Source organism: Microcebus murinus, chromosome 13 (assembly GCF_040939455.1).
Source record: "Microcebus murinus isolate Inina chromosome 13, M.murinus_Inina_mat1.0, whole genome shotgun sequence".
In the NCBI taxonomy this organism is placed as follows: Eukaryota; Metazoa; Chordata; class Mammalia; order Primates; family Cheirogaleidae; genus Microcebus; species Microcebus murinus.
This window is the reverse complement of record NC_134116.1, coordinates 160,873-184,896: the sequence shown is the minus strand read 5'-3', so window position 1 is coordinate 184,896 and position 24,024 is coordinate 160,873. Positions and strand designations below refer to the sequence as shown.

The following is a 24,024-nucleotide window of genomic DNA, read 5'->3' as shown; positions in this document are numbered from 1 at the left end:
CCTTCACCTCCCCGCCCCCCACCCCCAGCGCGCCGGGGCCGCTGACTGCGCACGGGCGGGAGGGGCGGGGCGCTCGCCCTTTGACCCCAGCCAGGGGCGGCCCTCCCCCACAACCCCTTTCAGCTGCGCCCCCCACCCTGTGGCCCGGCGGCCGCCTATTCCCCCGGGCCAGGGCTGGGGCACAGCGCACGGGGGAGGGGAGCCAGTGTATGGGGCGTCTCTCTCTCTCTCGGGATGTGTCCCATGGGTGGGGTGGGGTGGCGTGGTTTGTGGGGCGCTGAAGAAATCAGTCCCCTCCATCTCCTCCCTCTGGAAAACACCCAAGCCCTTGGAGAACTGCCCGCACCTCTACCTACCGTGGGGGCCGGGACCCTCCTCTGTGTCCTCCTGTGGCCCAGTCCAAGGGGCCTGGGCCTGGCCGGGGCTGCATTGGACCCCGACCACCCTGGCGTGTGGACTCGCTAAAAATTGGCGATTAGATATTGGATTCCAGCGTCATTGAGGTCATTTCACTAATGAGTGCACCGCAAAGAGTTTCCTAATCCATCTGTGAGGGTGGCAACCGAAAGAGAATTTTAGAGCTGACAGAATAGGCGAGGAAAGGCATAGGAGATTTCCACACCCAGTAAGGAAGCCTTTCCCGAAGTGGAAGAAAGAAAGGAGCAAACAGAGACACCGGTAGCCCGCCCGGATCAGAGTCTGCCCCTGAGAGAAAGTACCCTGACCAGGTTCACCCGTGGGTGGGTCGCGAGCTAGCGGCATTCAGAAGAGCGAGGCCCGCAGTCTGTGCAGAAGACACCTGCACTCGGGTGTGTGTGGCGGCACGATTCACAAGCAGCTCCAGATGTTAAACCAAGGAGAAGCCAGGGAGTTCCCAACGCCCCAGGTGTCCTCAGCCCACGACTGGCTGCTGTGGCAATGCGAAGCCCGGCTCCTTGTCTCAGAGCGGGGCAACCAGGAGGTGTGATGTCCACCCCGGGGTTCCCAGGAGGATCAGACTGAAGCTGGGACTTGGCCTGAAAGTGTCCCCTCGCATGGCCACCCCCTTCCCCTTCCTGCTCCTCTACTCCTGGTGCCCCTCCATCCAGGGGCCAGACCTTAAAGAGTCACCCGCAAGAGAATCCTGGTCCCAAAGGAGCCTTCTGGGGGACCCCTGCTGAGAGAGGTTGTGGGCATGGCCCGCTGGGGCTCTGCCCGACCCAGGGCTGAGAGATGCAACCTCCCAGCTCTGGGTCCCTGCAGGAAGTGTTGGCAAGCACAGGGCCAGTCCTCCAAAGGCCCAGGTGCAGGGAGCCCAGGCCAAGCAGCCTGTGGAAGAAGCCACATGCTGTGCCACCCCGGGGAACACGACTGCAGGCCACGGCCCTTCCCACCTCCTCCTCCTCCTCCTCCTCCTCCTCCTCCTCCTCCTCCCACCCCGCCTCCGCCCCCGCCCCCACATGGCACAGGGCCCAGAGACACCTCAGACACTTGCTACCCAAAGTGCAAAGGGCATCAGTTGCTCCTCCAAACCCCCCCCCCAGCCCAGCAGACCGCGTTGTCCAGCCAGCCCCCGGGCCTCCCTGGGGTGCCCAGCACAAAAGTGCAGACACCCACCGGACCCTCAATCTCAGTTTTCGGATGTTTTTGCCACTCTGAGGACCCGCAGGCCAGCTGGGCCTTCTGGCAGGACAGAGAGCCCCGGAATCCGACTTGGAGAGCTGGGTGTACGTCCCCATGAGAAGGCGGTCCCCACCTCCACGGCTCTCCCCTTGCGGGGAGCGGCAGCCGCGGGGCCTCAGAGAAGACACCAGGCTGGGCCCCCACGGCACAGCGGGAGCACGTCCCCCGCAGGCCACTTAGCCACGGCGGCCAGCCGGCGGACGGTTGGGTTGCGCGAGACGCTGCGGCCGCCCTGCTACCGGGTTCCTGGGAGGGCGTCCTGGAACCAGCGTCCACACCAAGCCCTTGGAAGGCCCAGGCGACGGAGGAGCCCCGTCAGGCAGGGGCCGAGGACGGTGACGGCCCGGGCGGGGAGGAGCGTGTCAGGCAGGGGCAGAGGACGGTGACAGGTGATAGGCCGGGCGGGAAGGAGTCAGTCAGGCAGGGGCCGTGGAGGAGACGGGCTGGGTAAGGGTTAGGGTTAGTGTCAGGGCACAAGTCACAATCGCAAAGACCTGGAAGCCACCCGAGTGCCCATCGACCCACGAGTGGGTAAATAAAATGTGGCGCGTGGACACCACGGAGTGCTATTCGGCTATGAGGAGCAGCGGTGAGGGGGCACCTCTCGTGGTTCTCCTGGCCAGAGCTGGAACCCGTTCCAGTAAGCCAAGTATCCCAAGAATGGACACACGAGCACCACGTGCTCGCGCTCACCAGCAAATGGGTACGAACCGATGGACACCTAAGTGGACACAGAGGAATCACCTTCTTCGGGTGGGTGTCGGGCGGGTGGGGGGAGGGGATGGGCATACACATCCATTAGGAATGGGGTGGGTACGCACCGACTGGGGGATGGGCGCACTTGAAGCTCTGACCCGAGGGGGGAGGCTGGGAGAGGGCAACGCACCCGTCCTTAACATTGGTGCCCCCACAATATGCTGGAACAACATGAGGGGTAAATGAATAAGAACACGGGGGGGGGGGAGGGGGGCACGGGCAACACATGTCACCTTAATACTTGGACTCCCATCATCTGCTTGAAAAGAGAGAGAAAAGTAAATGCAATAATAGAGATAAGAGACACTTTTTAAAAATAATGAATCCGGCCGGGCGCTGTGGCTCACGCCTGTAATCCTAGCTCTTGGGAGGCCGAGGCGGGCGGATTGCTCAAGGTCAGGAGTTCAAAACCAGCCTGAGCAAGAGCGAGACCCCGTCTCTACTATAAATAGAAAGAAATTAATTGGCCAACTGATATATATATAAAAAATTAGCGGGGCATGGTGGCGCATGCCTGCAGTCCCAGCTACCCGGGAGGCTGAGGCAGAAGGATCACTCGAGCCCAGGAGTTTGAAGTTGCTGTGAGCTAGGCTGACGCCACGGCACTCACTCTAGCCTGGGCAACAAACCGAGACTCTGTCTCAAAAAAAAAAAAAAAAAAAAAAAATGAATCCGAAGAGAAAAGTAAAAGGAGGCCTGTGGAGCAGGTCTGGGTGTGACTCCGGATCCCCGAACATCAGGTGCCACCACCAAAGATTCCTACGTGTAGCCCATAGAACCCCAAAAGCAACGGGAGGAGTTCTGGTCACATACTCCCTCAAAATGACATCCTGGCCTTCTTCTGGAACTCCCTCCCCTCTCAGACTCTCAAGGTTTCCTCCAGCGTGTCGGCTCCCACAGAGCAGACCTTTGGTCTGAGACCTGACAGTCCAGAAGCCACGCATGCTGCCGCGTGGCGGCGGTGTCACGGCTCGGGACAAGAGGAGGCCCCACGGTGCGGGCTGGGGCGCCAGGCACCGCGGCCGGCGGGCGCTGAGGGTGGGGGTCACCCCCACCCCGGGCCGCCCCCGCACTCCCAGAAACGCGACAGAACCAGAGGCAAAAAAAAAAAAAAAAGAAGAAGCCTACGGCACCCGGTATTCCCGGGCGGTCTCCCATCCAAGTTCTAACCAGGCCCGACCCTGCTTAGCTTCCGAGACCAGACGGGATCGGGCGCGTTCGGGGTGGTGTGGCCGTGGACGGCGGAGGGCGCCCCTGCCCCGCTCAAGAAGCCGAGCCTCTCTGCGCTTCCCCGCCGCCTCCTCCCGCCCCAGGCCCCGCGCCGGGTCGGGCCTGTTGAGTTCGCCGGCCGGGTCCCGCGGGCTCCGAGGGACGGGGGTGACAGGCGGGGCGGGCAGGGAGCGGCGGGCCGGGGTTGGGGGCTGTCTCTGTATACACACACACTCACACGCACTCACTCACTCACACTCACACAAGATGCGCCTCCACGGCTGGACCCGCCAAGGTGGAGCCCTTCCAGCCCCCCTCCTCTCCTCGCCTGGCCTCCTTCACCTCCCCGCCCCCCACCCCCAGCGCGCCGGGGCCGCTGACTGCGCACGGGCGGGAGGGGCGGGGCGCTCGCCCTTTGACCCCAGCCAGGGGCGGCCCTCCCCCACAACCCCTTTCAGCTGCGCCCCCCACCCTGTGGCCCGGCGGCCGCCTATTCCCCCGGGCCAGGGCTGGGGCACAGCGCACGGGGGAGGGGAGCCAGTGTATGGGGCGTCTCTCTCTCTCTCGGGATGTGTCCCATGGGTGGGGTGGGGTGGCGTGGTTTGTGGGGCGCTGAAGAAATCAGTCCCCTCCATCTCCTCCCTCTGGAAAACACCCAAGCCCTTGGAGAACTGCCCGCACCTCTACCTACCGTGGGGGCCGGGACCCTCCTCTGTGTCCTCCTGTGGCCCAGTCCAAGGGGCCTGGGCCTGGCCGGGGCTGCATTGGACCCCGACCACCCTGGCGTGTGGACTCGCTAAAAATTGGCGATTAGATATTGGATTCCAGCGTCATTGAGGTCATTTCACTAATGAGTGCACCGCAAAGAGTTTCCTAATCCATCTGTGAGGGTGGCAACCGAAAGAGAATTTTAGAGCTGACAGAATAGGCGAGGAAAGGCATAGGAGATTTCCACACCCAGTAAGGAAGCCTTTCCCGAAGTGGAAGAAAGAAAGGAGCAAACAGAGACACCGGTAGCCCGCCCGGATCAGAGTCTGCCCCTGAGAGAAAGTACCCTGACCAGGTTCACCCGTGGGTGGGTCGCGAGCTAGCGGCATTCAGAAGAGCGAGGCCCGCAGTCTGTGCAGAAGACACCTGCACTCGGGTGTGTGTGGCGGCACGATTCACAAGCAGCTCCAGATGTTAAACCAAGGAGAAGCCAGGGAGTTCCCAACGCCCCAGGTGTCCTCAGCCCACGACTGGCTGCTGTGGCAATGCGAAGCCCGGCTCCTTGTCTCAGAGCGGGGCAACCAGGAGGTGTGATGTCCACCCCGGGGTTCCCAGGAGGATCAGACTGAAGCTGGGACTTGGCCTGAAAGTGTCCCCTCGCATGGCCACCCCCTTCCCCTTCCTGCTCCTCTACTCCTGGTGCCCCTCCATCCAGGGGCCAGACCTTAAAGAGTCACCCGCAAGAGAATCCTGGTCCCAAAGGAGCCTTCTGGGGGACCCCTGCTGAGAGAGGTTGTGGGCATGGCCCGCTGGGGCTCTGCCCGACCCAGGGCTGAGAGGTGCAACCTCCCAGCTCTGGGTCCCTGCAGGAAGTGTTGGCAAGCACAGGGCCAGTCCTCCAAAGGCCCAGGTGCAGGGAGCCCAGGCCAAGCAGCCTGTGGAAGAAGCCACATGCTGTGCCACCCCGGGGAACACGACTGCAGGCCACGGCCCTTCCCACCTCCTCCTCCTCCTCCTCCTCCTCCTCCTCCTCCTCCCACCCCGCCTCCGCCCCCGCCCCCACATGGCACAGGGCCCAGAGACACCTCAGACACTTGCTACCCAAAGTGCAAAGGGCATCAGTTGCTCCTCCAAACCCCCCCCCAGCCCAGCAGACCGCGTTGTCCAGCCAGCCCCCGGGCCTCCCTGGGGTGCCCAGCACAAAAGTGCAGACACCCACCGGACCCTCAATCTCAGTTTTCGGATGTTTTTGCCACTCTGAGGACCCGCAGGCCAGCTGGGCCTTCTGGCAGGACAGAGAGCCCCGGAATCCGACGTGGAGAGCTGGGTGTACGTCCCCATGAGGAGGCGGTCCCCACCTCCGCGGCTCTCCCCTTGCGGGGAGCGGCAGCCGCGGGGCCTCAGAGAAGACACCAGGCTGGGCCCCCACGGCACAGCGGGAGCACGTCCCCCGCAGGCCACTTAGCCACGGCGGCCAGCCGGCGGACGGTTGGGTTGCGCGAGACGCTGCGGCCGCCCTGCTACCGGGTTCCTGGGAGGGCGTCCTGGAACCAGCGTCCACACCAAGCCCTTGGAAGGCCCAGGCGACGGAGGAGCCCCGTCAGGCAGGGGCCGAGGACGGTGACGGCCCGGGCGGGGAGGAGCGTGTCAGGCAGGGGCAGAGGACGGTGACAGGTGATAGGCCGGGCGGGAAGGAGTCAGTCAGGCAGGGGCCGTGGAGGAGACGGGCTGGGTAAGGGTTAGGGTTAGTGTCAGGGCACAAGTCACAATCGCAAAGACCTGGAAGCCACCCGAGTGCCCATCGACCCACGAGTGGGTAAATAAAATGTGGCGCGTGGACACCACGGAGTGCTATTCGGCTATGAGGAGCAGCGGTGAGGGGGCACCTCTCGTGGTTCTCCTGGCCAGAGCTGGAACCCGTTCCAGTAAGCCAAGTATCCCAAGAATGGACACACGAGCACCACGTGCTCGCGCTCACCAGCAAATGGGTACGAACCGATGGACACCTAAGTGGACACAGAGGAATCACCTTCTTCGGGTGGGTGTCGGGCGGGTGGGGGGAGGGGATGGGCATACACATCCATTAGGAATGGGGTGGGTACGCACCGACTGGGGGATGGGCGCACTTGAAGCTCTGACCCGAGGGGGGAGGCTGGGAGAGGGCAACGCACCCGTCCTTAACATTGGTGCCCCCACAATATGCTGGAACAACATGAGGGGTAAATGAATAAGAACACGGGGGGGGGGGGAGGGGGGCACGGGCAACACATGTCACCTTAATACTTGGACTCCCATCATCTGCTTGAAAAGAGAGAGAAAAGTAAATGCAATAATAGAGATAAGAGACACTTTTTAAAAATAATGAATCCGGCCGGGCGCTGTGGCTCACGCCTGTAATCCTAGCTCTTGGGAGGCCGAGGCGGGCGGATTGCTCAAGGTCAGGAGTTCAAAACCAGCCTGAGCAAGAGCGAGACCCCGTCTCTACTATAAATAGAAAGAAATTAATTGGCCAACTGATATATATATAAAAAATTAGCGGGGCATGGTGGCGCATGCCTGCAGTCCCAGCTACCCGGGAGGCTGAGGCAGAAGGATCACTCGAGCCCAGGAGTTTGAAGTTGCTGTGAGCTAGGCTGACGCCACGGCACTCACTCTAGCCTGGGCAACAAACCGAGACTCTGTCTCAAAAAAAAAAAAAAAAAAAAAAAATGAATCCGAAGAGAAAAGTAAAAGGAGGCCTGTGGAGCAGGTCTGGGTGTGACTCCGGATCCCCGAACATCAGGTGCCACCACCAAAGATTCCTACGTGTAGCCCATAGAACCCCAAAAGCAACGGGAGGAGTTCTGGTCACATACTCCCTCAAAATGACATCCTGGCCTTCTTCTGGAACTCCCTCCCCTCTCAGACTCTCAAGGTTTCCTCCAGCGTGTCGGCTCCCACAGAGCAGACCTTTGGTCTGAGACCTGACAGTCCAGAAGCCACGCATGCTGCCGCGTGGCGGCGGTGTCACGGCTCGGGACAAGAGGAGGCCCCACGGTGCGGGCTGGGGCGCCAGGCACCGCGGCCGGCGGGCGCTGAGGGTGGGGGTCACCCCCACCCCGGGCCGCCCCCGCACTCCCAGAAACGCGACAGAACCAGAGGCAAAAAAAAAAAAAAAAGAAGAAGCCTACGGCACCCGGTATTCCCGGGCGGTCTCCCATCCAAGTTCTAACCAGGCCCGACCCTGCTTAGCTTCCGAGACCAGACGGGATCGGGCGCGTTCGGGGTGGTGTGGCCGTGGACGGCGGAGGGCGCCCCTGCCCCGCTCAAGAAGCCGAGCCTCTCTGCGCTTCCCCGCCGCCTCCTCCCGCCCCAGGCCCCGCGCCGGGTCGGGCCTGTTGAGTTCGCCGGCCGCGTCCCGCGGGCTCCGAGGGACGGGGGTGACAGGCGGGGCGGGCAGGGAGCGGCGGGCCGGGGTTGGGGGCTGTCTCTGTATACACACACACTCACACTCACACGCACTCACTCACTCACACTCACACAAGATGCGCCTCCACGGCTGGACCCGCCAAGGTGGAGCCCTTCCAGCCCCCCTCCTCTCCTCGCCTGGCCTCCTTCACCTCCCCGCCCCCCACCCCCAGCGCGCCGGGGCCGCTGACTGCGCACGGGCGGGAGGGGCGGGGCGCTCGCCCTTTGACCCCAGCCAGGGGCGGCCCTCCCCCACAACCCCTTTCAGCTGCGCCCCCCACCCTGTGGCCCGGCGGCCGCCTATTCCCCCGGGCCAGGGCTGGGGCACAGCGCACGGGGGAGGGGAGCCAGTGTATGGGGCGTCTCTCTCTCTCTCGGGATGTGTCCCAAGGGTGGGGTGGGGTGGCGTGGTTTGTGGGGCGCTGAAGAAATCAGTCCCCTCCATCTCCTCCCTCTGGAAAACACCCAAGCCCTTGGAGAACTGCCCGCACCTCTACCTACCGTGGGGGCCGGGACCCTCCTCTGTGTCCTCCTGTGGCCCAGTCCAAGGGGCCTGGGCCTGGCCGGGGCTGCATTGGACCCCGACCACCCTGGCGTGTGGACTCGCTAAAAATTGGCGATTAGATATTGGATTCCAGCGTCATTGAGGTCATTTCACTAATGAGTGCACCGCAAAGAGTTTCCTAATCCATCTGTGAGGGTGGCAACCGAAAGAGAATTTTAGAGCTGACAGAATAGGCGAGGAAAGGCATAGGAGATTTCCACACCCAGTAAGGAAGCCTTTCCCGAAGTGGAAGAAAGAAAGGAGCAAACAGAGACACCGGTAGCCCGCCCGGATCAGAGTCTGCCCCTGAGAGAAAGTACCCTGACCAGGTTCACCCGTGGGTGGGTCGCGAGCTAGCGGCATTCAGAAGAGCGAGGCCCGCAGTCTGTGCAGAAGACACCTGCACTCGGGTGTGTGTGGCGGCACGATTCACAAGCAGCTCCAGATGTTAAACCAAGGAGAAGCCAGGGAGTTCCCAACGCCCCAGGTGTCCTCAGCCCACGACTGGCTGCTGTGGCAATGCGAAGCCCGGCTCCTTGTCTCAGAGCGGGGCAACCAGGAGGTGTGATGTCCACCCCGGGGTTCCCAGGAGGATCAGACTGAAGCTGGGACTTGGCCTGAAAGTGTCCCCTCGCATGGCCACCCCCTTCCCCTTCCTGCTCCTCTACTCCTGGTGCCCCTCCATCCAGGGGCCAGACCTTAAAGAGTCACCCGCAAGAGAATCCTGGTCCCAAAGGAGCCTTCTGGGGGACCCCTGCTGAGAGAGGTTGTGGGCATGGCCCGCTGGGGCTCTGCCCGACCCAGGGCTGAGAGGTGCAACCTCCCAGCTCTGGGTCCCTGCAGGAAGTGTTGGCAAGCACAGGGCCAGTCCTCCAAAGGCCCAGGTGCAGGGAGCCCAGGCCAAGCAGCCTGTGGAAGAAGCCACATGCTGTGCCACCCCGGGGAACACGACTGCAGGCCACGGCCCTTCCCACCTCCTCCTCCTCCTCCTCCTCCTCCTCCTCCTCCTCCCACCCCGCCTCCGCCCCCGCCCCCACATGGCACAGGGCCCAGAGACACCTCAGACACTTGCTACCCAAAGTGCAAAGGGCATCAGTTGCTCCTCCAAACCCCCCCCCAGCCCAGCAGACCGCGTTGTCCAGCCAGCCCCCGGGCCTCCCTGGGGTGCCCAGCACAAAAGTGCAGACACCCACCGGACCCTCAATCTCAGTTTTCGGATGTTTTTGCCACTCTGAGGACCCGCAGGCCAGCTGGGCCTTCTGGCAGGACAGAGAGCCCCGGAATCCGACGTGGAGAGCTGGGTGTACGTCCCCATGAGGAGGCGGTCCCCACCTCCGCGGCTCTCCCCTTGCGGGGAGCGGCAGCCGCGGGGCCTCAGAGAAGACACCAGGCTGGGCCCCCACGGCACAGCGGGAGCACGTCCCCCGCAGGCCACTTAGCCACGGCGGCCAGCCGGCGGACGGTTGGGTTGCGCGAGACGCTGCGGCCGCCCTGCTACCGGGTTCCTGGGAGGGCGTCCTGGAACCAGCGTCCACACCAAGCCCTTGGAAGGCCCAGGCGACGGAGGAGCCCCGTCAGGCAGGGGCCGAGGACGGTGACGGCCCGGGCGGGGAGGAGCGTGTCAGGCAGGGGCAGAGGACGGTGACAGGTGATAGGCCGGGCGGGAAGGAGTCAGTCAGGCAGGGGCCGTGGAGGAGACGGGCTGGGTAAGGGTTAGGGTTAGTGTCAGGGCACAAGTCACAATCGCAAAGACCTGGAAGCCACCCGAGTGCCCATCGACCCACGAGTGGGTAAATAAAATGTGGCGCGTGGACACCACGGAGTGCTATTCGGCTATGAGGAGCAGCGGTGAGGGGGCACCTCTCGTGGTTCTCCTGGCCAGAGCTGGAACCCGTTCCAGTAAGCCAAGTATCCCAAGAATGGACACACGAGCACCACGTGCTCGCGCTCACCAGCAAATGGGTACGAACCGATGGACACCTAAGTGGACACAGAGGAATCACCTTCTTCGGGTGGGTGTCGGGCGGGTGGGGGGAGGGGATGGGCATACACATCCATTAGGAATGGGGTGGGTACGCACCGACTGGGGGATGGGCGCACTTGAAGCTCTGACCCGAGGGGGGAGGCTGGGAGAGGGCAACGCACCCGTCCTTAACATTGGTGCCCCCACAATATGCTGGAACAACATGAGGGGTAAATGAATAAGAACACGGGGGGGGGGGGAGGGGGGCACGGGCAACACATGTCACCTTAATACTTGGACTCCCATCATCTGCTTGAAAAGAGAGAGAAAAGTAAATGCAATAATAGAGATAAGAGACACTTTTTAAAAATAATGAATCCGGCCGGGCGCTGTGGCTCACGCCTGTAATCCTAGCTCTTGGGAGGCCGAGGCGGGCGGATTGCTCAAGGTCAGGAGTTCAAAACCAGCCTGAGCAAGAGCGAGACCCCGTCTCTACTATAAATAGAAAGAAATTAATTGGCCAACTGATATATATATAAAAAATTAGCGGGGCATGGTGGCGCATGCCTGCAGTCCCAGCTACCCGGGAGGCTGAGGCAGAAGGATCACTCGAGCCCAGGAGTTTGAAGTTGCTGTGAGCTAGGCTGACGCCACGGCACTCACTCTAGCCTGGGCAACAAACCGAGACTCTGTCTCAAAAAAAAAAAAAAAAAAAAAAATGAATCCGAAGAGAAAAGTAAAAGGAGGCCTGTGGAGCAGGTCTGGGTGTGACTCCGGATCCCCGAACATCAGGTGCCACCACCAAAGATTCCTACGTGTAGCCCATAGAACCCCAAAAGCAACGGGAGGAGTTCTGGTCACATACTCCCTCAAAATGACATCCTGGCCTTCTTCTGGAACTCCCTCCCCTCTCAGACTCTCAAGGTTTCCTCCAGCGTGTCGGCTCCAACAGAGCAGACCTTTGGTCTGAGACCTGACAGTCCAGAAGCCACGCATGCTGCCGCGTGGCGGCGGTGTCACGGCTCGGGACAAGAGGAGGCCCCACGGTGCGGGCTGGGGCGCCAGGCACCGCGGCCGGCGGGCGCTGAGGGTGGGGGTCACCCCCACCCCGGGCCGCCCCCGCACTCCCAGAAACGCGACAGAACCAGAGGCAAAAAAAAAAAAAAAGAAGAAGCCTACGGCACCCGGTATTCCCGGGCGGTCTCCCATCCAAGTTCTAACCAGGCCCGACCCTGCTTAGCTTCCGAGACCAGACGGGATCGGGCGCGTTCGGGGTGGTGTGGCCGTGGACGGCGGAGGGCGCCCCTGCCCCGCTCAAGAAGCCGAGCCTCTCTGCGCTTCCCCGCCGCCTCCTCCCGCCCCAGGCCCCGCGCCGGGTCGGGCCTGTTGAGTTCGCCGGCCGGGTCCCGCGGGCTCCGAGGGACGGGGGTGACAGGCGGGGCGGGCAGGGAGCGGCGGGCCGGGGTTGGGGGCTGTCTCTGTATACACACACACTCACACTCACACGCACTCACTCACTCACACTCACACAAGATGCGCCTCCACGGCTGGACCCGCCAAGGTGGAGCCCTTCCAGCCCCCCTCCTCTCCTCGCCTGGCCTCCTTCACCTCCCCGCCCCCCACCCCCAGCGCGCCGGGGCCGCTGACTGCGCACGGGCGGGAGGGGCGGGGCGCTCGCCCTTTGACCCCAGCCAGGGGCGGCCCTCCCCCACAACCCCTTTCAGCTGCGCCCCCCACCCTGTGGCCCGGCGGCCGCCTATTCCCCCGGGCCAGGGCTGGGGCACAGCGCACGGGGGAGGGGAGCCAGTGTATGGGGCGTCTCTCTCTCTCTCTCGGGATGTGTCCCATGGGTGGGGTGGGGTGGCGTGGTTTGTGGGGCGCTGAAGAAATCAGTCCCCTCCATCTCCTCCCTCTGGAAAACACCCAAGCCCTTGGAGAACTGCCCGCACCTCTACCTACCGTGGGGGCCGGGACCCTCCTCTGTGTCCTCCTGTGGCCCAGTCCAAGGGGCCTGGGCCTGGCCGGGGCTGCATTGGACCCCGACCACCCTGGCGTGTGGACTCGCTAAAAATTGGCGATTAGATATTGGATTCCAGCGTCATTGAGGTCATTTCACTAATGAGTGCACCGCAAAGAGTTTCCTAATCCATCTGTGAGGGTGGCAACCGAAAGAGAATTTTAGAGCTGACAGAATAGGCGAGGAAAGGCATAGGAGATTTCCACACCCAGTAAGGAAGCCTTTCCCGAAGTGGAAGAAAGAAAGGAGCAAACAGAGACACCGGTAGCCCGCCCGGATCAGAGTCTGCCCCTGAGAGAAAGCACCCTGACCAGGTTCACCCGTGGGTGGGTCGCGAGCTAGCGGCATTCAGAAGAGCGAGGCCCGCAGTCTGTGCAGAAGACACCTGCACTCGGGTGTGTGTGGCGGCACAATTCACAAGCAGCTCCAGATGTTAAACCAAGGAGAAGCCAGGGAGTTCCCAACGCCCCAGGTGTCCTCAGCCCACGACTGGCTGCTGTGGGAATGCGAAGCCCGGCTCCTTGTCTCAGAGCGGGGCAACCAGGAGGTGTGATGTCCACCCCGGGGTTCCCAGGAGGATCAGACTGAAGCTGGGACTTGGCCTGAAAGTGTCCCCTCGCATGGCCACCCCCTTCCCCTTCCTGCTCCTCTACTCCTGGTGCCCCTCCATCCAGGGGCCAGACCTTAAAGAGTCACCCGCAAGAGAATCCTGGTCCCAAAGGAGCCTTCTGGGGGACCCCTGCTGAGAGAGGTTGTGGGCATGGCCCGCTGGGGCTCTGCCCGACCCAGGGCTGAGAGGTGCAACCTCCCAGCTCTGGGTCCCTGCAGGAAGTGTTGGCAAGCACAGGGCCAGTCCTCCAAAGGCCCAGGTGCAGGGAGCCCAGGCCAAGCAGCCTGTGGAAGAAGCCACATGCTGTGCCACCCCGGGGAACACGACTGCAGGCCACGGCCCTTCCCACCTCCTCCTCCTCCTCCTCCTCCTCCTCCTCCTCCTCCCACCCCGCCTCCGCCCCCGCCCCCACATGGCACAGGGCCCAGAGACACCTCAGACACTTGCTACCCAAAGTGCAAAGGGCATCAGTTGCTCCTCCAAACCCCCCCCCAGCCCAGCAGACCGCGTTGTCCAGCCAGCCCCCGGGCCTCCCTGGGGTGCCCAGCACAAAAGTGCAGACACCCACCGGACCCTCAATCTCAGTTTTCGGATGTTTTTGCCACTCTGAGGACCCGCAGGCCAGCTGGGCCTTCTGGCAGGACAGAGAGCCCCGGAATCCGACGTGGAGAGCTGGGTGTACGTCCCCATGAGGAGGCGGTCCCCACCTCCGCGGCTCTCCCCTTGCGGGGAGCGGCAGCCGCGGGGCCTCAGAGAAGACACCAGGCTGGGCCCCCACGGCACAGCGGGAGCACGTCCCCCGCAGGCCACTTAGCCACGGCGGCCAGCCGGCGGACGGTTGGGTTGCGCGAGACGCTGCGGCCGCCCTGCTACCGGGTTCCTGGGAGGGCGTCCTGGAACCAGCGTCCACACCAAGCCCTTGGAAGGCCCAGGCGACGGAGGAGCCCCGTCAGGCAGGGGCCGAGGACGGTGACGGCCCGGGCGGGGAGGAGCGTGTCAGGCAGGGGCAGAGGACGGTGACAGGTGATAGGCCGGGCGGGAAGGAGTCAGTCAGGCAGGGGCCGTGGAGGAGACGGGCTGGGTAAGGGTTAGGGTTAGTGTCAGGGCACAAGTCACAATCGCAAAGACCTGGAAGCCACCCGAGTGCCCATCGACCCACGAGTGGGTAAATAAAATGTGGCGCGTGGACACCACGGAGTGCTATTCGGCTATGAGGAGCAGCGGTGAGGGGGCACCTCTCGTGGTTCTCCTGGCCAGAGCTGGAACCCGTTCCAGTAAGCCAAGTATCCCAAGAATGGACACACGAGCACCACGTGCTCGCGCTCACCAGCAAATGGGTACGAACCGATGGACACCTAAGTGGACACAGAGGAATCACCTTCTTCGGGTGGGTGTCGGGCGGGTGGGGGGAGGGGATGGGCATACACATCCATTAGGAATGGGGTGGGTACGCACCGACTGGGGGATGGGCGCACTTGAAGCTCTGACCCGAGGGGGGAGGCTGGGAGAGGGCAACGCACCCGTCCTTAACATTGGTGCCCCCACAATATGCTGGAACAACATGAGGGGTAAATGAATAAGAACACGGGGGGGGGGGGAGGGGGGCACGGGCAACACATGTCACCTTAATACTTGGACTCCCATCATCTGCTTGAAAAGAGAGAGAAAAGTAAATGCAATAATAGAGATAAGAGACACTTTTTAAAAATAATGAATCCGGCCGGGCGCTGTGGCTCACGCCTGTAATCCTAGCTCTTGGGAGGCCGAGGCGGGCGGATTGCTCAAGGTCAGGAGTTCAAAACCAGCCTGAGCAAGAGCGAGACCCCGTCTCTACTATAAATAGAAAGAAATTAATTGGCCAACTGATATATATATAAAAAATTAGCGGGGCATGGTGGCGCATGCCTGCAGTCCCAGCTACCCGGGAGGCTGAGGCAGAAGGATCACTCGAGCCCAGGAGTTTGAAGTTGCTGTGAGCTAGGCTGACGCCACGGCACTCACTCTAGCCTGGGCAACAAACCGAGACTCTGTCTCAAAAAAAAAAAAAAAAAAAAAAATGAATCCGAAGAGAAAAGTAAAAGGAGGCCTGTGGAGCAGGTCTGGGTGTGACTCCGGATCCCCGAACATCAGGTGCCACCACCAAAGATTCCTACGTGTAGCCCATAGAACCCCAAAAGCAACGGGAGGAGTTCTGGTCACATACTCCCTCAAAATGACATCCTGGCCTTCTTCTGGAACTCCCTCCCCTCTCAGACTCTCAAGGTTTCCTCCAGCGTGTCGGCTCCCACAGAGCAGACCTTTGGTCTGAGACCTGACAGTCCAGAAGCCACGCATGCTGCCGCGTGGCGGCGGTGTCACGGCTCGGGACAAGAGGAGGCCCCACGGTGCGGGCTGGGGCGCCAGGCACCGCGGCCGGCGGGCGCTGAGGGTGGGGGTCACCCCCACCCCGGGCCGCCCCCGCACTCCCAGAAACGCGACAGAACCAGAGGCAAAAAAAAAAAAAAAAAGAAGAAGCCTACGGCACCCGGTATTCCCGGGCGGTCTCCCATCCAAGTTCTAACCAGGCCCGACCCTGCTTAGCTTCCGAGACCAGACGGGATCGGGCGCGTTCGGGGTGGTGTGGCCGTGGACGGCGGAGGGCGCCCCTGCCCCGCTCAAGAAGCCGAGCCTCTCTGCGCTTCCCCGCCGCCTCCTCCCGCCCCAGGCCCCGCGCCGGGTCGGGCCTGTTGAGTTCGCCGGCCGCGTCCCGCGGGCTCCGAGGGACGGGGGTGACAGGCGGGGCGGGCAGGGAGCGGCGGGCCGGGGTTGGGGGCTGTCTCTGTATACACACACACTCACACTCACACGCACTCACTCACTCACACTCACACAAGATGCGCCTCCACGGCTGGACCCGCCAAGGTGGAGCCCTTCCAGCCCCCCTCCTCTCCTCGCCTGGCCTCCTTCACCTCCCCGCCCCCCACCCCCAGCGCGCCGGGGCCGCTGACTGCGCACGGGCGGGAGGGGCGGGGCGCTCGCCCTTTGACCCCAGCCAGGGGCGGCCCTCCCCCACAACCCCTTTCAGCTGCGCCCCCCACCCTGTGGCCCGGCGGCCGCCTATTCCCCCGGGCCAGGGCTGGGGCACAGCGCACGGGGGAGGGGAGCCAGTGTATGGGGCGTCTCTCTCTCTCTCGGGATGTGTCCCAAGGGTGGGGTGGGGTGGCGTGGTTTGTGGGGCGCTGAAGAAATCAGTCCCCTCCATCTCCTCCCTCTGGAAAACACCCAAGCCCTTGGAGAACTGCCCGCACCTCTACCTACCGTGGGGGCCGGGACCCTCCTCTGTGTCCTCCTGTGGCCCAGTCCAAGGGGCCTGGGCCTGGCCGGGGCTGCATTGGACCCCGACCACCCTGGCGTGTGGACTCGCTAAAAATTGGCGATTAGATATTGGATTCCAGCGTCATTGAGGTCATTTCACTAATGAGTGCACCGCAAAGAGTTTCCTAATCCATCTGTGAGGGTGGCAACCGAAAGAGAATTTTAGAGCTGACAGAATAGGCGAGGAAAGGCATAGGAGATTTCCACACCCAGTAAGGAAGCCTTTCCCGAAGTGGAAGAAAGAAAGGAGCAAACAGAGACACCGGTAGCCCGCCCGGATCAGAGTCTGCCCCTGAGAGAAAGTACCCTGACCAGGTTCACCCGTGGGTGGGTCGCGAGCTAGCGGCATTCAGAAGAGCGAGGCCCGCAGTCTGTGCAGAAGACACCTGCACTCGGGTGTGTGTGGCGGCACGATTCACAAGCAGCTCCAGATGTTAAACCAAGGAGAAGCCAGGGAGTTCCCAACGCCCCAGGTGTCCTCAGCCCACGACTGGCTGCTGTGGCAATGCGAAGCCCGGCTCCTTGTCTCAGAGCGGGGCAACCAGGAGGTGTGATGTCCACCCCGGGGTTCCCAGGAGGATCAGACTGAAGCTGGGACTTGGCCTGAAAGTGTCCCCTCGCATGGCCACCCCCTTCCCCTTCCTGCTCCTCTACTCCTGGTGCCCCTCCATCCAGGGGCCAGACCTTAAAGAGTCACCCGCAAGAGAATCCTGGTCCCAAAGGAGCCTTCTGGGGGACCCCTGCTGAGAGAGGTTGTGGGCATGGCCCGCTGGGGCTCTGCCCGACCCAGGGCTGAGAGGTGCAACCTCCCAGCTCTGGGTCCCTGCAGGAAGTGTTGGCAAGCACAGGGCCAGTCCTCCAAAGGCCCAGGTGCAGGGAGCCCAGGCCAAGCAGCCTGTGGAAGAAGCCACATGCTGTGCCACCCCGGGGAACACGACTGCAGGCCACGGCCCTTCCCACCTCCTCCTCCTCCTCCTCCTCCTCCTCCTCCTCCTCCCACCCCGCCTCCGCCCCCGCCCCCACATGGCACAGGGCCCAGAGACACCTCAGACACTTGCTACCCAAAGTGCAAAGGGCATCAGTTGCTCCTCCAAACCCCCCCCCAGCCCAGCAGACCGCGTTGTCCAGCCAGCCCCCGGGCCTCCCTGGGGTGCCCAGCACAAAAGTGCAGACACCCACCGGACCCTCAATCTCAGTTTTCGGATGTTTTTGCCACTCTGAGGACCCGCAGGCCAGCTGGGCCTTCTGGCAGGACAGAGAGCCCCGGAATCCGACGTGGAGAGCTGGGTGTACGTCCCCATGAGGAGGCGGTCCCCACCTCCGCGGCTCTCCCCTTGCGGGGAGCGGCAGCCGCGGGGCCTCAGAGAAGACACCAGGCTGGGCCCCCACGGCACAGCGGGAGCACGTCCCCCGCAGGCCACTTAGCCACGGCGGCCAGCCGGCGGACGGTTGGGTTGCGCGAGACGCTGCGGCCGCCCTGCTACCGGGTTCCTGGGAGGGCGTCCTGGAACCAGCGTCCACACCAAGCCCTTGGAAGGCCCAGGCGACGGAGGAGCCCCGTCAGGCAGGGGCCGAGGACGGTGACGGCCCGGGCGGGGAGGAGCGTGTCAGGCAGGGGCAGAGGACGGTGACAGGTGATAGGCCGGGCGGGAAGGAGTCAGTCAGGCAGGGGCCGTGGAGGAGACGGGCTGGGTAAGGGTTAGGGTTAGTGTCAGGGCACAAGTCACAATCGCAAAGACCTGGAAGCCACCCGAGTGCCCATCGACCCACGAGTGGGTAAATAAAATGTGGCGCGTGGACACCACGGAGTGCTATTCGGCTATGAGGAGCAGCGGTGAGGGGGCACCTCTCGTGGTTCTCCTGGCCAGAGCTGGAACCCGTTCCAGTAAGCCAAGTATCCCAAGAATGGACACACGAGCACCACGTGCTCGCGCTCACCAGCAAATGGGTACGAACCGATGGACACCTAAGTGGACACAGAGGAATCACCTTCTTCGGGTGGGTGTCGGGCGGGTGGGGGGAGGGGATGGGCATACACATCCATTAGGAATGGGGTGGGTACGCACCGACTGGGGGATGGGCGCACTTGAAGCTCTGACCCGAGGGGGGAGGCTGGGAGAGGGCAACGCACCCGTCCTTAACATTGGTGCCCCCACAATATGCTGGAACAACATGAGGGGTAAATGAATAAGAACACGGGGGGGGGGGGAGGGGGGCACGGGCAACACATGTCACCTTAATACTTGGACTCCCATCATCTGCTTGAAAAGAGAGAGAAAAGTAAATGCAATAATAGAGATAAGAGACACTTTTTAAAAATAATGAATCCGGCCGGGCGCTGTGGCTCACGCCTGTAATCCTAGCTCTTGGGAGGCCGAGGCGGGCGGATTGCTCAAGGTCAGGAGTTCAAAACCAGCCTGAGCAAGAGCGAGACCCCGTCTCTACTATAAATAGAAAGAAATTAATTGGCCAACTGATATATATATAAAAAATTAGCGGGGCATGGTGGCGCATGCCTGCAGTCCCAGCTACCCGGGAGGCTGAGGCAGAAGGATCACTCGAGCCCAGGAGTTTGAAGTTGCTGTGAGCTAGGCTGACGCCACGGCACTCACTCTAGCCTGGGCAACAAACCGAGACTCTGTCTCAAAAAAAAAAAAAAAAAAAAAAATGAATCCGAAGAGAAAAGTAAAAGGAGGCCTGTGGAGCAGGTCTGGGTGTGACTCCGGATCCCCGAACATCAGGTGCCACCACCAAAGATTCCTACGTGTAGCCCATAGAACCCCAAAAGCAACGGGAGGAGTTCTGGTCACATACTCCCTCAAAATGACATCCTGGCCTTCTTCTGGAACTCCCTCCCCTCTCAGACTCTCAAGGTTTCCTCCAGCGTGTCGGCTCCAACAGAGCAGACCTTTGGTCTGAGACCTGACAGTCCAGAAGCCACGCATGCTGCCGCGTGGCGGCGGTGTCACGGCTCGGGACAAGAGGAGGCCCCACGGTGCGGGCTGGGGCGCCAGGCACCGCGGCCGGCGGGCGCTGAGGGTGGGGGTCACCCCCACCCCGGGCCGCCCCCGCACTCCCAGAAACGCGACAGAACCAGAGGCAAAAAAAAAAAAAAAGAAGAAGCCTACGGCACCCGGTATTCCCGGGCGGTCTCCCATCCAAGTTCTAACCAGGCCCGACCCTGCTTAGCTTCCGAGACCAGACGGGATCGGGCGCGTTCGGGGTGGTGTGGCCGTGGACGGCGGAGGGCGCCCCTGCCCCGCTCAAGAAGCCGAGCCTCTCTGCGCTTCCCCGCCGCCTCCTCCCGCCCCAGGCCCCGCGCCGGGTCGGGCCTGTTGAGTTCGCCGGCCGGGTCCCGCGGGCTCCGAGGGACGGGGGTGACAGGCGGGGCGGGCAGGGAGCGGCGGGCCGGGGTTGGGGGCTGTCTCTGTATACACACACACTCACACTCACACGCACTCACTCACTCACACTCACACAAGATGCGCCTCCACGGCTGGACCCGCCAAGGTGGAGCCCTTCCAGCCCCCCTCCTCTCCTCGCCTGGCCTCCTTCACCTCCCCGCCCCCCACCCCCAGCGCGCCGGGGCCGCTGACTGCGCACGGGCGGGAGGGGCGGGGCGCTCGCCCTTTGACCCCAGCCAGGGGCGGCCCTCCCCCACAACCCCTTTCAGCTGCGCCCCCCACCCTGTGGCCCGGCGGCCGCCTATTCCCCCGGGCCAGGGCTGGGGCACAGCGCACGGGGGAGGGGAGCCAGTGTATGGGGCGTCTCTCTCTCTCTCTCGGGATGTGTCCCATGGGTGGGGTGGGGTGGCGTGGTTTGTGGGGCGCTGAAGAAATCAGTCCCCTCCATCTCCTCCCTCTGGAAAACACCCAAGCCCTTGGAGAACTGCCCGCACCTCTACCTACCGTGGGGGCCGGGACCCTCCTCTGTGTCCTCCTGTGGCCCAGTCCAAGGGGCCTGGGCCTGGCCGGGGCTGCATTGGACCCCGACCACCCTGGCGTGTGGACTCGCTAAAAATTGGCGATTAGATATTGGATTCCAGCGTCATTGAGGTCATTTCACTAATGAGTGCACCGCAAAGAGTTTCCTAATCCATCTGTGAGGGTGGCAACCGAAAGAGAATTTTAGAGCTGACAGAATAGGCGAGGAAAGGCATAGGAGATTTCCACACCCAGTAAGGAAGCCTTTCCCGAAGTGGAAGAAAGAAAGGAGCAAACAGAGACACCGGTAGCCCGCCCGGATCAGAGTCTGCCCCTGAGAGAAAGCACCCTGACCAGGTTCACCCGTGGGTGGGTCGCGAGCTAGCGGCATTCAGAAGAGCGAGGCCCGCAGTCTGTGCAGAAGACACCTGCACTCGGGTGTGTGTGGCGGCACAATTCACAAGCAGCTCCAGATGTTAAACCAAGGAGAAGCCAGGGAGTTCCCAACGCCCCAGGTGTCCTCAGCCCACGACTGGCTGCTGTGGGAATGCGAAGCCCGGCTCCTTGTCTCAGAGCGGGGCAACCAGGAGGTGTGATGTCCACCCCGGGGTTCCCAGGAGGATCAGACTGAAGCTGGGACTTGGCCTGAAAGTGTCCCCTCGCATGGCCACCCCCTTCCCCTTCCTGCTCCTCTACTCCTGGTGCCCCTCCATCCAGGGGCCAGACCTTAAAGAGTCACCCGCAAGAGAATCCTGGTCCCAAAGGAGCCTTCTGGGGGACCCCTGCTGAGAGAGGTTGTGGGCATGGCCCGCTGGGGCTCTGCCCGACCCAGGGCTGAGAGATGCAACCTCCCAGCTCTGGGTCCCTGCAGGAAGTGTTGGCAAGCACAGGGCCAGTCCTCCAAAGGCCCAGGTGCAGGGAGCCCAGGCCAAGCAGCCCGTGGAAGAAGCCACATGCTGTGCCACCCCGGGGAACACGACTGCAGGCCACGGCCCTTCCCACCTCCTCCTCCTCCTCCTCCTCCTCCTCCTCCTCCTCCCACCCCGCCTCCGCCCCCGCCCCCACATGGCACAAGGCCCAGAGACACCTCAGACACTTGCTACCCAAAGTGCAAAGGGCATCAGTTGCTCCTCCAAACCCCCCCCCCAGCCCAGCAGACCGCGTTGTCCAGCCAGCCCCCGGGCCTCCCTGGGGTGCCCAGCACAAAAGTGCAGACACCCACCGGACCCTCAATCTCAGTTTTCGGATGTTTTTGCCACTCTGAGGACCCGCAGGCCAGCTGGGCCTTCTGGCAGGACAGAGAGCCCCGGAATCCGACGTGGAGAGCTGGGTGTACGTCCCCATGAGGAGGCGGTCCCCACCTCCGCGGCTCTCCCCTTGCGGGGAGCGTCAGCCGCGGGGCCTCAGAGAAGACACCAGGCTGGGCCCCCACGGCACAGCGGGAGCACGTCCCCCGCAGGCCACTTAGCCACGGCGGCCAGCCGGCGGACGGTTGGGTTGCGCGAGACGCTGCGGCCGCCCTGCTACCGGGTTCCTGGGAGGGCGTCCTGGAACCAGCGTCCACACCAAGCCCTTGGAAGGCCCAGGCGACGGAGGAGCCCCGTCAGGCAGGGGCCGAGGACGGTGACGGCCCGGGCGGGGAGGAGCGTGTCAGGCAGGGGCAGAGGACGGTGACAGGTGATAGGCCGGGCGGGAAGGAGTCAGTCAGGCAGGGGCCGTGGAGGAGACGGGCTGGGTAAGGGTTAGGGTTAGTGTCAGGGCACAAGTCACAATCGCAAAGACCTGGAAGCCACCCGAGTGCCCATCGACCCACGAGTGGGTAAATAAAATGTGGCGCGTGGACACCACGGAGTGCTATTCGGCTATGAGGAGCAGCGGTGAGGGGGCACCTCTCGTGGTTCTCCTGGCCAGAGCTGGAACCCGTTCCAGTAAGCCAAGTATCCCAAGAATGGACACACGAGCACCACGTGCTCGCGCTCACCAGCAAATGGGTACGAACCGATGGACACCTAAGTGGACACAGAGGAATCACCTTCTTCGGGTGGGTGTCGGGCGGGTGGGGGGAGGGGATGGGCATACACATCCATTAGGAATGGGGTGGGTACGCACCGACTGGGGGATGGGCGCACTTGAAGCTCTGACCCGAGGGGGGAGGCTGGGAGAGGGCAACGCACCCGTCCTTAACATTGGTGCCCCCACAATATGCTGGAACAACATGAGGGGTAAATGAATAAGAACACGGGGGGGGGAGGGGGGCACGGGCAACACATGTCACCTTAATACTTGGACTCCCATCATCTGCTTGAAAAGAGAGAGAAAAGTAAATGCAATAATAGAGATAAGAGACACTTTTTAAAAATAATGAATCCGGCCGGGCGCTGTGGCTCACGCCTGTAATCCTAGCTCTTGGGAGGCCGAGGCGGGCGGATTGCTCAAGGTCAGGAGTTCAAAACCAGCCTGAGCAAGAGCGAGACCCCGTCTCTACTATAAATAGAAAGAAATTAATTGGCCAACTGATATATATATAAAAAATTAGCGGGGCATGGTGGCGCATGCCTGCAGTCCCAGCTACCCGGGAGGCTGAGGCAGAAGGATCACTCGAGCCCAGGAGTTTGAAGTTGCTGTGAGCTAGGCTGACGCCACGGCACTCACTCTAGCCTGGGCAACAAACCGAGACTCTGTCTCAAAAAAAAAAAAAAAAAATGAATCCGAAGAGAAAAGTAAAAGGAGGCCTGTGGAGCAGGTCTGGGTGTGACTCCGGATCCCCGAACATCAGGTGCCACCACCAAAGATTCCTACGTGTAGCCCATAGAACCCCAAAAGCAACGGGAGGAGTTCTGGTCACATACTCCCTCAAAATGACATCCTGGCCTTCTTCTGGAACTCCCTCCCCTCTCAGACTCTCAAGGTTTCCTCCAGCGTGTCGGCTCCCACAGAGCAGACCTTTGGTCTGAGACCTGACAGTCCAGAAGCCACGCATGCTGCTGCGTGGCGGCGGTGTCACGGCTCGGGACAAGAGGAGGCCCCACGGTGCGGGCTGGGGCGCCAGGCACCGCGGCCGGCGGGCGCTGAGGGTGGGGGTCACCCCCACCCCGGGCCGCCCCCGCACTCCCAGAAACGCGACAGAACCAGAGGCAAAAAAAAAAAAAAAGAAGAAGCCTACGGCACCCGGTATTCCCGGGCGGTCTCCCATCCAAGTTCTAACCAGGCCCGACCCTGCTTAGCTTCCAAGACCAGACGGGATCGGGCGCGTTCGGGGTGGTGTGGCCGTGGACGGCGGAGGGCGCCCCTGCCCCGCTCAAGAAGCCGAGCCTCTCTGCGCTTCCCCGCCGCCTCCTCCCGCCCCAGGCCCCGCGCCGGGTCGGGCCTGTTGAGTTCGCCGGCCGCGTCCCGCGGGCTCCGAGGGACGGGGGTGACAGGCGGGGCGGGCAGGGAGCGGCGGGCCGGGGTTGGGGGCTGTCTCTGTATACACACACACTCACACTCACACGCACTCACTCACTCACACTCACACAAGATGCGCCTCCACGGCTGGACCCGCCAAGGTGGAGCCCTTCCAGCCCCCCTCCTCTCCTCGCCTGGCCTCCTTCACCTCCCCGCCCCCCACCCCCAGCGCGCCGGGGCCGCTGACTGCGCACCGGCGGGAGGGGCGGGGCGCTCGCCCTTTGACCCCAGCCAGGGGCGGCCCTCCCCCACAACCCCTTTCAGCTGCGCCCCCCACCCTGTGGCCCGGCGGCCGCCTATTCCCCCGGCCAGGGCTGGGGCACAGCGCACGGGGGAGGGGAGCCAGTGTATGGGGCGTCTCTCTCTCTCTCGGGATGTGTCCCAAGG

General features: G+C 62.8%; 6 pseudogenes; all 6 read right to left on the bottom strand.

Moving 5' to 3' along the window:
* Positions 1–3,539: 3,539 nt before the first annotated feature.
* LOC142875079 (uncharacterized) lies at positions 3,540–3,658 on the bottom strand (annotated as a pseudogene).
* A 3,840-nt stretch (positions 3,659–7,498) lies between these two features.
* Positions 7,499–7,617, bottom strand: LOC142875078 (uncharacterized; annotated as a pseudogene).
* A 3,844-nt stretch (positions 7,618–11,461) lies between these two features.
* On the bottom strand, positions 11,462–11,580 carry LOC142875077 (uncharacterized; annotated as a pseudogene).
* A 3,848-nt stretch (positions 11,581–15,428) lies between these two features.
* On the bottom strand, positions 15,429–15,547 carry LOC142875076 (uncharacterized; annotated as a pseudogene).
* A 3,844-nt stretch (positions 15,548–19,391) lies between these two features.
* On the bottom strand, positions 19,392–19,510 carry LOC142875075 (uncharacterized; annotated as a pseudogene).
* Positions 19,511–23,349: 3,839 nt separating this feature from the next.
* On the bottom strand, positions 23,350–23,468 carry LOC142875214 (uncharacterized; annotated as a pseudogene).
* Positions 23,469–24,024: the final 556 nt, after the last annotated feature.